Raw genomic sequence first — 14,901 nt, forward strand, 5'->3', positions numbered from 1 at the left:
GCTCTCGTTATGGCCAAACAACTGTCCAGTTTCTGGATATTCTGTGTTCATACGCCCCCGCGGCCGGCGTGCTTGATGAATTCCTGCACAAAAAGTAGTTCCCAGATAATTGTGATATATTCCTGTGAGATAATGAGAATATCTCAGAAATTAATTCTAAAATTTGCTAGTAATAAAATTATAAAGATAACTGAAGTTTTAACAGTGGCCTTAATAAATATGTAAGAAACTTGGTTTATGAACTTCACCTCTTATTGCTAAAGTACACTGTAAACATTGACACAGTGGAGTTTGATGCAGAAGAGTTCAGAAAGATACAAATGGTTTGATTATCATTTACAGTTGGCGATTAAAGACTTGAGTGTTAACTTTGTGTTATAGTCAGAACAAGAAGCTGGACTGAAAGAGATCTATCTGGGAAGAGACACATTCTGTGTGTTGTCGCTCCAACGAGAGCAGTGCCACTGTTTTTTTGTTTTTGTTTGTTTTTACACAGCTTTGAGCTGCTGGTGTGGACGGGGAGAGCCGGATGTGGAGTAATACATTAAATGTGAAACGGTCTAATAATTTCACCCTGCTCAAAGCTGAGTAAAAAAAAAAAAAGTGTTTAGATGCACAGAACGTGTGTCAAATACACGATTCTGTGCGCATAAGAAAAGCGTCGGGGCTGGAAAAGACGAGACAATTTCAGTGTGTCGTTCATGCAGAAAAGGTCCCATGACAACACACAGCTTTGTTTCTGCACATGAAACCATCAGCCAATCACAGACAGGGACTCATACAGTTTAATTTGCATGCAGTGTGCGCAGTCACACTGCATGCAAATTAATAAAGTCCAAAGTGGTCCCAGTGGTAATAGGAACACTCGCAGCTGTAACTCCTAAAATGGAAGAGTGGCTCAGATTTCAGGTACAACATCAGAGGTGTCTGTCCAGAAGAGTGCAGTTGTAGAAACAGCTAAGATACTGCGCCAAACCCTCAAACTCCCAGGCCTCTGGTAAAGGACCCGAATTTGAGGAACACTCATGAATGTCATGATATTGGGCCGTCAGGAATTTATTTGAATTGTTCTTTTTCTGGGGCAGAATGACTGTAGAACAGACATCTTCAAAATAATGAAAAACAATAATTTGGTGTGCAAAATTTAATTTATTTTGCTTTTATTTTGTGCTCTGTGTGCTGGATGTGATGAATCACAGCCTCGGGGATGGTCTTCATCCTTGTGTGGTCTTCTGAAATCAACATAGAGGCAACATTATGAATACCCGGTTAAAAACATGCACACAGCACACATGATATTACATTCAGATGTATTTATGTCATTTTACACACTGCTCACCTGTGTTTTGGACTTAGCGAGTGCCTTGATCTTCATCCACATCTTTTCACTTGCTTTGGACCTCAGCTGCTCTCTGTTAAAAAAAAGGTGTCAAATGTGACGTCACTGTTTTGTTCTGCACCACCACAACAAAAACTGAGCTGCTGCCTAAAACTAAATTGCATGATGTAATTACAGATATTGAACACATACTTCCGTCTTGTAGTCAGGATCTGCTCTATGCAGTGTGCAAACAGCTCAGGATTCATCATGAGCAGCTGTGGCAGAAAATCAGTCAGGATGTGCTTGACAAACCTGTGAACCCACACAAATAAAACTCAGTCCATAACAAAGACAGGTGACTGTCAGTTGACCTCAGCATCAAACAGGAGTAAAGAAATCCATAGAGTAGAACTGTTTGAATCCATTAAAAAATCAGTAAAATTATTTGAGTAAATATGAGAAAATTAAATGTGTCAGGATATTTGCACAGCTTCAGTCCAGTATCTTACTCATATAGCTGGCTGTTTGAACACTGGTACAGGGCAGGCAGCACAATGGGCAGGATCTCCTCTGCATTGACACAGATAAAACGTGTGATATGCTTCTTTATGCAGAACTGCAGTGCTGCCTTTGCCACCTAAAAAGAACAGATGTCTCAGTCAAGACAACACACACTGACACCAAAACTGAAAGAGCTCCCTGATAGGGAACAGTCATAAGTTCCAAAGGCAAAGTTGATGATCTGTCATCAGTTACCACATGATTTGAGCCGGAGAGGCATCGGGCCAGCTGCTTGAAGAGAGGCTCCTGAACCAACTTGAATTCAGAGGTATAGATGCACTCGAGAATTTCCTCCAGCTCTTTGATGAACAGCAGCTCTTTACAAGTGCACGTCTTTGGCCAGTGCTTCAACAGATAGAGCACCAGCTGTTGGGATGGAAAAGTAAGACAACCATGTTAATTAGAGTTAGAGTTGCTTCCTTCACCAAAAAGTGGACAATACACCTGACCAGCTGCAAAGTGCAGAAAGAAGAACACTGAGTGTCAAACCATGTGAATTTACATGCAGAGATGAAGGTAAAGCTTCAGGGGAGCAGAGAGATGGTGGACAGTTTCTGTACATATTACCTGTTCATGGTACAGATGGAGTGTGTTTGGTTTGTGGAGGGGCACCAAAACTCTCCAGAAGAAAACCAGGTCTTCTTCAATCAGTGGAGGCGCAATGTGATTTTTATGATCCAGTGGGATACAAAAAACAAAAAAAAAAATCAGGGTGTCTGATTTTTAAAAAACATGTTTAGCTTGAATAAATGGCTGGGAAGCAATTACAGCCATCAGCTGTGAGCTTCATTTGTTCCTCTGTGTGTTGATCAAAGGATAAATAGATGTAACAGCAAAATTACAGCGAATCACTGAATCTGATATAATAACTACATTAAAAAAATCATTAACATATTTCATTTTTGTTTCTGAAAATAACACTCCATACCCTTCCATGACTTCCAGGAGTTTGGCGATACCAGTGGGCTGCCACTTCTTGTCCACAAACCTTTGGAAACAAAAACATTCAGACATTTTAAGTTAAGAGTGTCCTTTCAAAGCACTTCATTATAATTGGAGTGAGCATCCATCAATAAGACAAATCATCCATGGTGTCATTTCAGCCTGTTTGAAAAACAACAACACTGACCTGAAGCAAATATCACAGAACCCACAGAGAATGAATCCTTGCAGTCCAGGGAAGATACTGTAGATGCTCTTGACTGTCACTTGGAGCCACTCCCTCTCTCTGGGATCTTCACTAACAAACTGCTGTAAGAGCTGCAATGCAAGAAAAGTTACTCATTATATGAAACATATTATGGAAAACCAGTCATTCTTTGTTGCTTTGGAACAAACTTGTAAAGGCACCTTGACACTTGCACAAATTTGATCTGTGCACTGGCATGCAACCTTGCATATTTTTCATGCAAATATATTCCAAAGATGTGACAATATGCTGTTCTTACCTGCGTGACAAATTCCTTGCCAATGTATTTTTCTGCAATCTCCACCTGAAAGCTTGGAGCTTCTAGAAACGTCTGGAAAAAACTCATAGACCAGCTGTAAAAGAAACACACAAAGATAAAGGAATGAGTTCTGGGAATGAAATGAAAAACACTTGTGTCAATGTGTCTGATGTTCATATAAAATAATATACAAATATGAAGCATAACATCAAGGTTTAGAATTTGTACTTCAGAGTAATTTGTTCCTTTAAAGTTCAAACATTCACCACAGATTACTTTCTAATTAGTGAGAACAATGATGTCATTATGTATCATGTTATGTTTCAAATCGTGAAGCAAATGTATCGTTCCACCCCTATACAGTACATATGTTGAATGTGTGGCACAAAGTATTTAAACTGTTCTGAAGGTAAAAATGAGTCCAACCCGATACTTATAAGGTGTACCTTATGAAGTGGCCAGTCAGTGTGTATTTACATTCTAAACTGAAAAACTTTAATTTTGAGAGCATAATCCAGTGAAGGATCGAGGCCCCCCTCGTTTGAATTTGACATATTTTAAAGATCTTATCATATCATTTGCTCAGTAGTACCTTTATGGATATATTGCAGAAAATGAAAGTATTAAAAGTTGTATTATAGTGACCAACCTGGATTTGTGGCCATGCAGGATCCAGCTTGGGTTCTTCACTTTGTGAAAGAAACTCTGCAGCAGGAGGATTAGAGGATGGACTCAACGCCCTGAACGTGTGTGCAGCACACTGTGAGAAAAAAAGGTCAAAGTTATTTTTTCAATATTCAACTGACAAAAATATACAACAACAGTCATTTTTGATTTCTAATTGATTTTGAGGTGATCCTCAGTCTTAGAATACAATCTGCAGAGGAGCAAAATCTCCATTGAACAACAGTAAATTTGTAATCCTCGGCTGTACTGACCATGCTCACAATCTCTGGGTATAGACACTCTGAGATGATGGTCCTTTTGTCTGTGATGTAGGAAGACAGTTGATTCAGCATCATCTCCTTCATCTGACAATCGAGGAAGTACGTTTCTGGGTCACCGTAAAAGTCATAAACCTCTGAGCACTGCTCCAGCAGCTCTATGACGATCTCATCCTTACCTGAGGAGGCAGAAAGAGAAACAGTGAAACGGGTAAAGAGGAGACGAGGAGGAAAAAAAGTCAAAGGTCAAATGAATAAGATGGTGAAGAATACAGGAGCCATGTTTAAAAAGAGGTCACAAGAGAAAGGAGGGGTGTTTCCAGTGCACACTAGGACCAAGTCTGGCATCTATTACACCCATCATGTCTGTGCACACATATGCAGCACTACACGTGATGTCACCACTGCATCCAAAATCTAGCAGGTTTCTTCTGCAGAACTCTACTTACGTGTTGGTGGGCAGATCTTCTGCTGTTTAACAATGTTCTTCTTGATTTGCTCTGATTCTTGGATGTCAGGTTCTTCTTGACAACCAGATTCAGCAACCTAGCCAGAGAAACAAAAAGAACAATTAGGTGCACGTCTCCTCTGAGTCCTCACTCATTCTTCTTTGACTTCAGTGTTGGTTGTAAAATTAGGAGCATCAGAACATAACCAGAAGAAATGGCATCAAATCTGAGTACATGCTGTTGTGCATCTCTGCTAAAAAACTCACTTCTGTCTTAGTCATGTGTTCTCTTTCTGCATGTACAGCTACATTCACTCAATCTATTTCTACATGATGAACAGTCCATGTATCTGTATGTGCTGCATATTTGCAGTGTTTCTTTCTGGTCTGAGCTCAAACTGTTGAAACTTATGCGACAGAAAATACAGAGCATGAAACGCATAGTGAGTGCACTTACATCTTTGTATGACAATGCAGGTGAAGACGTCTCCACATCTGATTGATGGGGGGAGGACACTTGGGAACTTGGGGGATGTATCCAAATGTCATCCTTCTTCTCCTTGATCTTGTCGTCCTGCAGACAAAGTAAACACGATCTCTCATCTTCCACTGTTCAGTAGTTTTGTATTGGTGAAAACAAGGTGCTGGGCACGAAGCAGCTGGATTAAGTTGCCTAAATAGTCATGGGTATGTTGTGGGCATAACATAATATCAGCCAATCAGAATTGTGCCTGTAACCATTACACACACATGCACCAAATGCTTAATCTTGAGATGGTGTCTTCAGAAGCAAGCAGTTTTCTGAAGAGGATACAAATCAGCATGCATATAGCATGCATATTACACAGGAGGTGTAGTGACTATTGTGGCAGTTGCATTAACACCTGTTGCCTCCACTACAGCCATGTGTCCACAGTGCACCTAAATCGGGCTTTTCGACAGTCCTTGCATACAAATTTCTGAATGAACAAAGACTGCAGGTCCACAATGAGACCGGTCATCTGCAGCCCATTTTAAAGTAGGTTTAAAACTATTCAGTCGAACTGGAAATGTGCTGTTGTGCACTTTTTCTCTGTGTTAGGGTTGGGGGTAGGAGTAGAGTTATTAATACTGAGTTAAAAAAAAACCCTGTCACAAAACTTTTAATCATTTTGTGACAGGAGGACAACAAAAAAAACCTGAGACTTGGCTGGAATATTACACCCTTCACAAATATCACCCATGATGAAAAAAAAGAAAAAAACAAAAGAAACCTTATTGTGTGTGTAATATATATATATATATATATATATATATATATATATATATATATATATATATATATATATATATATATATATATATATATATATACGAGGTCTGTCAATAAAGTATAGGTCCTTTTTATTTTTTTCAAAAACTATATGGATTTCATTCATATGTTTTTACGTCAGACATGCTTGAACCCTCGTGCGCATGCGTGAGTTTTTCCACGCCTGTCGGTGACGTCATTCGCCTGTGAGCACTCCTTGTGGGAGGAGTCGTCCAGCCCCTCGTCGGAATTCCTTTGTCTGAGAAGTTGCTGAGAGACTGGCGCTTTGTTTGATCAAAATTTTTTCTAAACCTGTGAGACACATCGAAGTGGACACGGTTCGAAAATTAAGCTGGTTTTCAGTGAAAATTTAACGGCTGATGAGAGATTTTGAGGTGATTCTGTCGCTTTAAGGACTTCCCACGGGAGACGTCGGGACGCAGCCGCGGTGCGGCGGCACAGGAAAAACACCTCCGTGTTGATAACCATTTGTAAAATCCAGGCGGCTTTTGATGGCTTTCAGTGGAGTGAGTATATGAGAAATTGTTTAACAGCTGGACATGTTCCAACTTGTCCTTAAGGCTTCCAACAGAGGTGTTTTTCCTGTGGCGGAGCGTCGCGGCGGCTGCGAGCCGACGCTGCAATCCGCCCGCACGTCTTTCATTAAAAAAATCTCCTTTAACAGTGGAATATCCGGATAAAATGCTGAAACCGACTTCTTCTGAAACTTCTCTGTTCTCTCACGACGTCCTGGATCAATAGAGCCTGAAATGTGGAGGTTTTCAGCTTGAAACAGGCTGACGACGGCGCCTGAGAGCGCTGCGCGACGTCTCGCACCGTGGGAAGTCCTTAAAGCGACAGTATCACCTCAAAATCTCTCATCAGCCGTTAAAATTTTCACTGAAAACCAGCTTAATTTTTCGAACCGTGTCCACTTCGATGTGTCTCACAGGTTTAGAAAAAATTTTGATCAAACAAAGCGCCAGTCTCTCAGCAACTTCTCAGACAAAGGAATTCCGACGAGGGGCTGGACGACTCCTCCCACAAGGAGTGCTCACAGGCGAATGACGTCACCGACAGGCGTGGAAAAACTCACGCATGCGCACGAGGGTTCAAGCATGTCTGACGTAAAAACATATGAATGAAATCCATATAGTTTTTGAAAAAAATAAAAAGGACCTATACTTTATGGACAGACCTCGTATATATATATATATATATATATATATATATATATATATATATATATATATATATTCTACTGAATTCAGAGCCTGATCTTGATCAACATTTTTAGCTGTGATACTAATGAGGTGCTAAAACACTTTCCTGGAGGAAATTTACTGGAGAAAATGTTAAACAGGATGAAATCAAAACAAAGTGAACTCACCACTTCCATTGGAGGTTTCATTGTTGGAACAGCAGATGCACTGACTTTACTGTAGGGAGTAAAAACAATGTCAGAATTAAAAAAGTGTTTCACATGAGAATCACGTGAATGCAAAAAAAGAGAGGGTTTTTGTCATCTTTTTTTTTTTTTTGCCTTTACCATTCATTCGTGCTGTTCTTGACGGATGGTTGACTTTGTTGACCTGTATGCAGCAGGTTTAAACTTTCCCTTTCCAACAGCAACATAACTCGCCCCGTTCTTGATCCCCATTGGAACTTTAATGTGACGCCCATCAAGTGTGTAAAGACTGTGAATTCAAAAAGGGGATAAGGAGAAACTTAAGATTGCTTTGGTTCAGTCCCATGTTGAAGAATCCAATTGCAGCTCCGACTGCAATTACAAGTATTTAAAAATAATTCACTCTCATTCAGTTCCATTCATGAGCAATGGAACTATGCAGAATTTATATTTAGAACATAATTTCATACAATTCTGCCCTATAAATGCATAAACAGTTGATTAAACATGTTGGTATGATCTGCAGTACATTTTAAGACAATACTGGATGGTGTACAGAGAAACGCAATGTAATTGTTCATTTATTTTCTGGCTAGTGTCCAGTTACTACATTGCTACTCCAAGTTAGCTTAGCTAGTTAGCATGTAGCCCTCTTACAAATGAGCTTGTTCTCATTTGTGAATAAATACTGTAACTGACATTCATCATGTAACATCAGACTGCTTAAAAATGTCTCTCTGCAGCTCTTTTTTCTTGTTCTTCTGGTTCTTTGCCTCTGCTGAGGGTGCACAGTACCTTTTCACTTCACTCACAGGACATGTTCTGGCATGTCCAGCTCATCCACAATTTCTCGGATAGTCACACGACTGAAAAGCCACCGAAAGCTGTCTGAAAGCCGTCCTGTGAGACCAACACGGAGGTGCCTTTGTCCCGGCCATTAGCGGCTCTGTGGCGCATTCCTCCGCTCCTCTTTCCATGACAAAAACTCCTGTAACAGTGGAATGTGCTGAAAAAGTGCCGATGTCCACGTCTTCTGCCATTTCTGTGGTAGTCACACGATGTCCCGGATCAACACAGCCTTCACTTTGGAAATGATCTGGTCGTTTCAGCCTGTCGATTGCCGCTCGGAGTGCGTGCGCTCTCAGCCGCTGTGGGCGGTCTTTAAACCGGCTGTAACACTCCTTAATCTGTGTGATCCCCATAAAATCATCCCTGAAAGCCATCTGAATTTTCCGAATGGTGTCCACCTGGCTGTCTCTCACAGTTTCTGGAAAAATTTGATGCAGCAAAGCTCCAAATCATTCAAACATTTTACTCGCAATAAAAATCCGATGAGGGGGGTGGACCACTGCTCACACAAAGCCTGCTCACAGGCGAATGACGCAACCGACAGGCGTGAAAAAACTCACGCATGCACACGAAGGTTCAAGCTTGGCTAATCCAATCACATGTGATTCAAATCCATATAGTTTTTGCAAAAAATAAAAAGGTCGGATAGTTTTCTAACAGACCTCGTACATATGGGTGTCCCTGCGTCTGCGCCATTGGTCAGCGCTGTGCTGAGCCCTGTTCATAATCTGTTGTCTTTGTCTTTCTAGACGTCTCTCAACATTTGTTTGCTGTACAAGTCTCAATTGTCTGAGCATATCTGGGTCATTAAGGTCATCCTTAAATGCATGAAAGTCCCACCCTACATCTTTCAGTTCCTCCTCATCACTTACTGTATATCTTCTCCTTCACTCTCTTTGCATGATGGCTTGGGTGGAGACCTCTGCTTTGGCTTGACAACAGGCACTTCAGGTTTGTATGGATCAAAATGTGCAATAAATCATGCTGCTCCCTCTGCCCAGGCTCAAAGGCTGCATTTGGGGCCTGTCCGTGGGCAGTTGGTGGAGCCTGATTTGAACCCGGGTGCTGACTCACAGCCACTGGCTGCTGTGTCACAACTGGTGCACTCAGTATTTCCACACAATCCATCATGCCTGTTCTAATCATTACTAATGGAGCCTGGAAGTGACCAGGTGGCACCCTTGGTGGATTTCGAACAACCACATTATTGTAAGGTGGTGGTTGTTCACATTCCTCTAGGGAGGGGTACATGCCTTTCCCCTCCACCAGAGGGATGATTTCTCCTTCAATTGGTGACTTAATTTCATCATTAGGTTGTTCAGCATCAGTTGTTACACTTTGATCCTTACTTTGATCTGCATCTTTTTTTTGAGTTTTTCCTCTCCTGCCCTGCTTCCTCCCAGTTTTGACATGCACGCATCTGAATCACAGCACGATGGTAATGGATATATCTTTTCTCAGCATCTTTTAATGCCTTCACAGTTTGGGCTTTAATCAGGCGTTTGTCCTGTTCTCGAGCTTTAAGCGCCTCTGCTTTATCAACTAAAACTATCCTGTACTGATCTTCTAGAACAGCAAGTAATTTCTGTCTGGTGATAATAGCACCCACATCAGGCCATTTAGGATTTTCACCTTCCTGCATTTCTGTCAAAATTGACGTCAGGATTTTTTCTTCCCCTTTTTGGTTTTTCTGATCCACTGATTTAAGATAGAATGTTTTAAATGAGGACCAGAGGTCCATCATTGACGTTGGTTCAGAAATTGTCAATTGAAATACCAAGACGGAGGACACACGGAAAATATAACGGACAACACACGATAAAATTACACAGCTGCTGAATTTATGGACTTATTGCTCACATGGTCCAATGTGAGATCCACCAGCCACCCTTCTACTGTGCTAGTGCAGTGAGGCGTACCTCTTCACATGGCGGACTGATGCAGGGTGTTAATTGGCATGGGGGGGGATGTCTGGGGCAAACGGATTGCTGAGTCAGATGTCTGGCTGGACATCTGATCCTAAAACCAGTTTAAAACCTGTTCAACAGTCCATATATGGAAGTGTCTTCAATTTTAGTGCGCCATTGTACAGACAGCGAGAAACCACAGTTCTAATATCAGCACAGACGAAAGTTTCAGTTCCTATGTCAGGAGAGTCAAATATTTCCACAGGGAGTCAGCAGAAAAAGGTCACTCACAGTTCATTCAACAGCAATAACACATTTAAACAATTAATAATAATGAAACATTATTCCAATTACATGATAAATCATCCAAAGCATTTCCAAAGGATTATGTGTAGTTTAACAAAGCATAAGATCTTTAAACATATTATAGCATAAGCATCATGTCGGCATCAAATAATGACTTTATTCAAAGTGGTCAATGCCAGGCTTACCTATAGGAAGTCAACAACACATGTCAGCAGTTACACATGGTCAGTGCAATTCATCATAAGCACATATTACAATCCTTAATCAAACCATATAATATTATACCATTTCAAAATCATCAATCAATTAAACACCCATCAAAACATAAGCATACACTTTTTCATTCATTTGGCATCACAATAAATCCCTTAAGCACATTATAGCAAAAATATCACACCGGAGCCTAAAAATCACCTTTATTCAATCCATACAGTACCTAGTTCGTTGGATCTGGCACCGTGCACATACTTCTAAACATCTGTTACTTTCCAAAATAATGAACACCAAGCATTCTATTCAATGTGATAACTTTTAGCATTGTTAGCATGCAAAGCTAATTATGAGCAAAATAATATATATTAGAGCTGAAACAAATAATCGAGTTAAGCGATTAAAATCCATTATTAAAATAGTTGTCAACTAATTTAGTCATTGATTAGTTGCTAAATAACTTTGTTTTACCTCAAATGTTTCGTTTCTTCCGTATAATCAACCGAGCTTTGCTTCGAATCTTGAACCAATGGAGTGCTTTGAGCTGCTGCTTCGTTGATTTCATTTGTTTTATTTCGCTTTATCTTAATTTTTCTCCACCCTAAACCCTAAAGAGCATATGTCTGTGAGGAATATTTACCTTTTTTATGTTAAACTGACCTGTTATGGTCTTCTGAAACAGTTGATAGATGTATTTTATGCTAACGCCGATGCTAACGCATAAGCATGTCTGTGGCGTTTTCAATGTTAAAGTTAGCATTAAGCTGCTGGCATTTCAGCATGTTTGTCCATTTGTTTTCTGTATAATAATTAATGGCTCAGCGTTTGTTGTCATAAAAGAGTCAAATGTATTATAAATTATGTTTTTTAATTTATTTTTATTTATATATTAATAATAATAGCAACAATAATAATAGTAATAATAACTAATAATGCTACAATACAATTTTAGAGAGAGAGACATGAGTCACATGTATCATTGTGAAATGACCACATAGTTTACAAGTTATACAGAGAATGTTGCACATATAATGAGTCAGGCTACAGTTTTTGGTTTAGGTTTTATGGTTAAGTGGTTATGCTAATCTTTTTTCACCATATATTTTATAACATTTATATGTTTCAATGTTGTTTTATGGCAACTCAGTACTTTGATAAAGCAATGTCATTTGAAATAATTGTTTTTGTTCTTTATTGTAAACTGTTTTATTCTTTATTATTTTATATTTCAACAGCCAAGGGACATTTGACGATTTGTTGATTTTCAAGTATTTTAAGTTTTCAAATAATGTTCTGTGGTTAAGTAAAGTGATGGAAGGAGAGAAAAATTGTTTTCCTCACACATTGTTAAAAAATTCCCCGCTAATCCGATTAATCGATTAATCGTGTCGAAACCCCATCAGATTCATCGATGATCCAATTAATCATTTGTTGCTAGCTCTAATATATATCTTCAACATCAGGCTGATAATTCTCCCCATTTACTGCAGCGAGAAGAAGATGAGAGTCTTCAACTGCCCATGGAAGGCACACCACTATGTCAGCATGTACAACAGTAGTGATGAAGTGTCTTGTCCAAGGACAGAGACAGATTGCCTGAAGGACAATTCCACGGTGATGGACATTACATTCAGAGTGATTTTGGGCCTTTCGAAGTACTCTCACATCTAAAGTTGTACCCCAAGGAACCTAATCTTTTGTGGGGTACTAGTTTAGGTCTGAGCTTGTTCGAGGGGAGGAGAAAATAGATCTAGTCATCTCTGTGTCTGGTACTTTACCCCAAATTAAGAGCATGATGGACGTTACATGAAAAAGACATGGGGGGAAAAAAAAGCAGCTAACTTTTATTTCAGAAGTCTGTGAAACTAAGCAATGATAAAATGAATTGGTACTCCAGGATTACATAATGACTCCTCCTCTTAAAATACCAATTATGATATAGCTTCAAATGATAGTCTCTGAGCAGGTAGATGCAGGACAGTGTGATCTTGCTCATCTTGCTGGCCTGCATGGCCATGCTGATGAGCATGGCGTACGAGTACGGCGGCTTGATGTGCGCGTTGGTTTTGTAGACCACGTTATCGGAACAGTGGCCGTGTGCCACAATGCTCGTCAGGACCTGCATCCGGCTGTGGGCTTTCCGGGTGTGGTAAGCGTGCCGCAGGTGGCTGTGACCCCGGTCCAGCAGCTACTGGCATGCAGGCAGCTGAGCCACACTGGCATCCAGGATGGAGAAATCCTGAAGCCACTGCAGGCTGGTCAGGCTGTCATCCAGAGGCTCCTTCACCTCCTGCTCCTCCTCCGGCTCCTTGAGGCCAGGGATCAGCACAGCTCAGAGACAGCATGACTCCCTGCAGCTCCTCCTGACAGCTGCACACAGATCAGAACGGAAACAAATCCAGGAGCAGTGGCCTTGTGACTGCTGCTCTGTGTTTGTGTTCTGTCCTGAACAAAGATATTTTATTAACAAGCCGGCTCTCGTCTGAAACCAGAAGGCTGCACCTGGACATAAAGTACTCTTTGGGACACATATAACCCACAATATACAAAAACACACACAGAAAGAAAAACAAAAACAAACAAACAGTACAATAATTAAAAAAAAAGAATAAACAAATTAATTGTTGAAAAGTGACGCGCTGTTAGGACGTTCATGGGGTTTAAAAAATGTGGTTTATAAAGAATCAATTCTCACACAGTTATAAATGATGGTACAAAGAAACGTAAATCAATAAAAAATAATCCATTTATTATTAAGTAATAAAGCACAGATGGCTCGGTATTAAATGATCTAACGTTAGAATAAACTCACCTTTTGTGTGCTATTTTGAAATGTTTTTTAATCCAAACATTCGGGAGCTTTTGAAATATCTACAAATAGATTGTTGGACCTGTGGACGCCTTCAGAGGGGCAGAGAGAAAAATGACATTCCTGTGGATGAGAATCTACTTGCTTCTCTATTGGTCCGCTCGTTTCTATGGTGCTGCGTTATTAATCGCTCAGGCTGTGGTCATGCAGGTTCCCAACGTGACGACTGCGACCCCACCAGCGGTCACTTTAACCCTAAAATAGGCAGGAGTGGAAAATCGGTTGCAAAGAATAATTCAATGTTATCACTCATCTCTTTAGGCCATAAGAAGAATATTCCCACATTCAAAATATACATATATATTCAAAATATTGGATTTTATGAGTTGTATCTCCCAGGACACGTTGCACTATTGAGGTATAAACGGAGCCCAAATGATAAACATATAAATGTTCAATTTGATGAAGATATATTATAAATTGTTACTTGTTCATTTGCATTACACATAGCACTTTCAATGTTGATTTTATTTATTTTTACCAATCTCATATCAAAGCAATCTCATAAATGCTTGGAAGCAGTTGCATGTGTTTTTTCCGGTGACGATGCACAAACGAACACCACATTTTGTGCAGTAGATTTTTGTCTGTCCATCCGGGCAAAGCCTGCACCTTCTGTGTAAGCTGGGAAGTGATCCACTTGATCATGGCGGACATCAACCATGGGTCTTGGTATGAATCACGTGGGGCTGTGCACATTCTCCTCCCCTCCCTTGGAAGGCCTTCCCTTCTTCTTTCCACTGTGGATAAGGGCATCTGCAATCTCCAGCCTGAATTCCTTGAGCTTTTTGTGTTTTTGCACACCAACGCTTTTGGCATCTTGGCGATACAGCAGCCATCCATTATTGCTGGCTATATCCGCGATTTGCCAAAAGAGGCACAGGTACCACCGGTGAGACTTTGAAGGGGTGCGGTACAAGGCCACCATCATGTCAGCAAGGTCAACTCCTACCATGTGAATATTGTACTGTGACACAATGTTTGGACAGGGAACAGCAACTCTTCTTTCCTCTCTGGAAAAACACCTGACTTTCTTGAGAGGACTGATTGCAGCACAAGAGCTAGCTAAGGTCAGACCATTTTATAACAGTCACTTCTGCCTCATTATCCATCCTGTAGTCATAGCTGCCCCTTCCTTGCCTCAGCAGAGCACTTTCATACTTGTGTGCATCCTTTAAGCTTGTTCTTGTGGATGGTTCCCAGACATCGCAAACCAAGGGACTCCTTCCGATGCACAATGAGTGGAAGGGAGGTGAAAAATTGTCAAAGTAGACACTCCCATGGATTCTTGATGGTCTTACAGAGTTGAATGACAACATTCGCTTCAATTCCAAGTTCT

The sequence above is a fragment of the Rhinatrema bivittatum genome, unplaced genomic scaffold, assembly GCF_901001135.1.
Source record: "Rhinatrema bivittatum unplaced genomic scaffold, aRhiBiv1.1, whole genome shotgun sequence".
Classification (NCBI taxonomy): Eukaryota; Metazoa; Chordata; class Amphibia; order Gymnophiona; family Rhinatrematidae; genus Rhinatrema; species Rhinatrema bivittatum.